The following is a 3,249-nucleotide window of genomic DNA, read 5'->3' as shown; positions in this document are numbered from 1 at the left end:
GAGGGGTACTGTGCAGCTATTAGGAGGAGAGAACTGGCCACTGTGTCCATCCTCTTAGAAGCCAGCTTTTTTTGGTTTAAGTGCAACCTTCTCCCGGCCCTGCCCCCTTAATGGCTGTGTTACCCTGGGCAAGTGATTTGCCCTCTCTGTGCTTTGGTTTCCCCATCTTCAAAATGAGAATAATAATAGACAATTCACATCTATGAGATTAAATGGGTTAATGTGAATAAAGAGCTCAGGACAGGGACTGTAGCATTTGGCCAGGGCTGCTGAGTATGGACCATGCCTCCCAGTGTCCGAGGGAGGCTCCGGCCTCTCCCAGCCAGGCCTGGCCTGTTCTGCCAGCTGAAATGTCAACAAGGGCGGGTCCTGTCTGAAGTCCCTCCTGAGGGACAAAGGACGCTTTGCACCCCGGGTGTGGGGAGGGGGAGCCTTCGCAGTGTCCCTTTCTGTTTGCCTCACAGAGGCCTTCCTTTTCTGGCTGGCAGGGTGGGCGGCTCTGAGCTGCAGGCCAGCTTCTGCTGAGTCACACCGCCCAGGCTCTTCAGGCTGGGGTCAGCCCCGGGTTCCTAGACGAGGAGCCAGCGCCCCTGGAGCTATTTCTGTTGGTCGGGGGAAAGAATAGCATTTTATTTGGGGGTTCAAAAAGCCTTCGGAAGAAACAAGAGAGGCTTTTTTTTTTTTTTTAAATGGGCATGGAGGGCTGTTTGCCAAAGCTCAGCTTGCCAAATCATGCCCCTGGAGGACAGACTGTTGTCACTGGGCTTTCTGCCATGAATTTGCAGTCCTCGAGCGGAGCAGGAAGTAGCAGACAAGGAGGGCCTGGGTTCCCATCTTATTTTTATCGCGTAAGAGAGATGTACCCTTGGTGGAGCTTTAGAGACTCTGGATTTTACTTCCGCAGCTACGCACGTTGAGTAATAACAATCGCTGGTCGTTTGTGAGCACTTGGTACGTGCTAGGCTCCCTCCATGCTTTCAGGCGTCTCTCATTCTGTCCTTACCAGCTTTTGACCGAGGTTCTCTTCTTACTTCTCTCTGGGACACTGATTCCTAGAGATGTTGAGTCACAGGTGTGAGGTCACACAGCGGTAGGTGGGGAAGTAGGCCATCTGACGCCAGGGCCCATTCTGTCAGCAGGTACACCTGGCAAGACGCTGTGGAGACTGGTGAGCGTGTGTGCATCAGCGGGTGGGTGAGAAACGGCCTTGGCCACTGTTACTACATTATTCACTCCTTTAACACAGATGTGAGTATTTATTCCTTTAAAACAAACAAACAACAGCAAAAACACCACACAGCAATATCATTTTCTAGGCTGGTTTTTGTCCCAAATGAGGTGAGGACTTGTCTTGCTTCTGGGCACACACAGGATTATGACGTGGAGGGTCTGTGGGCAGAGAACACAGGGACAAGGGCACACCCAGCCACATACTTTACCCGGTTACATCTGCTTCTGAGCTGACTTGGGCTGACCTTGTTTTGAAGCAGCGTGACCTTCAGTCTACGTGTCCTTATTTAGTGCTTCAGGACTCAAGTGTGTAGGTTGTGGGAATTGCACAGATTCCAGACAGGCTTATGGCGTTTAAAATGCCACTGACAGGTGGGTGACATTGAGTTGCTTAACCCCACGTGGGTCAGATACACAACTCCTTAGCGAGCAAGAACTTCCCTAAACCAACTCGGAACCGGGCTATTTTGCTTGCTCCCTGGTGTTGCTTTTTAAGAGTTTCCAAGAAGGCAGATTTGCTCTTCTTCCAGTTTCCCCTCCCAGCTCCCCAGAACTAGTCCCAGAGGCTGAAGCCACAAGCACATTCTTTACTTGTTCACCGTCAAAATCAAATTACCGGGCAAGTAGGTGCTGACGAGGCTTGTCAGTACACAAAGTTAATTAAAAAGCAAAAAAGGTAAGTGACCTAGTTTCCTGCAGCGTGTGTCATTTTGGAGCTCACCCTTCCCCCACACAGTGCGTTGGCCACACCGAGGAGGATGACGTCAGCTCGCTCTGCAAGTGACAGGGAGATGGATTGACAGGATCTGCAGCTTGGAGCCTGGGATCTGACTGCCATTTGGGCTCCTGTCGGAGGTACTGTCAGGACATTAATCTTCAATTGATGGCTGCACCTTCTTGGGGGTTGAGTTTTCTTGTTCTGTTTTGTTCGGCATGGCATTCCAGATTCCTTTACAGAATTCTATGTTGGGGAAGGAAATGCAGCGTGAATTATGTCCTTGGGAAGTCACCATCTGGCCGATCTTCATCTTGCTTCATGAAATACCAAGGATATATCCGTTGGCACAGACTCCGGGCCAGATCATAGCACACGAGTGACCGCAGTCATAAACCAACATGCCGAGTGTAATTAATGCACCTGGCGCCCACTTCAGAGTCCCCATCCTGCCCTGGCACAGTGCTTGGCTTTTCTTTTTGGACGTGGGGTTTGCTTTTGTTTTCTTTCCTTTTGCGGGTGGAGAGAGAGGTTTGCAGCCAGAATCAGCCCCAGCAACTTCGGCAATAATTAAGTCACCTTCACGGGGCTGGTGAAATGGGAGTGCTTGTGTGTGTTCAAGAGGCTACCTCACATGCAAACAATGCAACACCGAGCAGCTTTCTGGGGCTTGAAGAGGCCGTTGTCCTGAGTACCTGGAATCCACCCTTCTGTTGGCACTCACTGGCTTTGGGAGGCCAGGCCCAGCCACTGGTCTCCTACCACTGGTAGTGGTTTTGTGCCAGATGGAAGGAATGAGGGCTCCCAAGCTTGAGAAAATAAAAGATACACAAAGCAGCCCACCGTGACTTCTCCATGAGCAGAATTTCACAGCCGCCTTCCTCTCTTCCTGTACCAGTCCTGCCTGGTAGGGTTTTAAGGTGGTGATGGCACTGGGAGGGATGCATCCTGCTTCTGAGGAATATACAAGTCCATGCCTATACAAGTCCGCAGAGGCTTCATAGAAGAGGAAAGACATGAGCCTTGCTTTTCTTCTTCCAGTAGACATGAAGGCAAAGGACAGTTCTAGGGTCAGAAGTACATTTACAAAGTCAGAGAGGCAGGGAACAGATAGGCGTGCTCCAGGAATGGACGTTCTCCAGGAGCCCTGGCTTCCAGGGAGTCCAGGGTGGGGCAGAGTGTAGAAGATGGCCCTAGAGACAAAGCTGGTAGCCAGGTGAATCCGGCCAAGGCCCCAGCTCCCTCATTTGGCAGGCTGCTCCCAGAATGTGCTTCTAGAAAGCCACAGATGCTCAAAGGAGGAC

At 51.2% G+C, this 3,249-nt stretch overlaps 1 long non-coding RNA gene across 1 annotated transcript; it reads left to right on the top strand.

The window, feature by feature from the left end:
* Window positions 1–793: 793 nt before the first annotated feature.
* LOC141568234 (uncharacterized) lies at window positions 794–2,782 on the top strand. Its single transcript, XR_012491307.1, has 2 exons — window positions 794–2,085; window positions 2,188–2,782. It is a non-coding gene; the product is annotated as an uncharacterized LOC141568234 (long non-coding RNA).
* The last annotated feature ends 467 nt before the right edge of the window (window positions 2,783–3,249 follow it).

The sequence above is a fragment of the Rhinolophus sinicus genome, linkage group LG02 (assembly GCF_036562045.2).
Source record: "Rhinolophus sinicus isolate RSC01 linkage group LG02, ASM3656204v1, whole genome shotgun sequence".
Lineage (NCBI taxonomy): Eukaryota > Metazoa > Chordata > Mammalia > Chiroptera > Rhinolophidae > Rhinolophus > Rhinolophus sinicus.
This window is presented reverse-complemented; position numbering and strand designations above follow the sequence as displayed.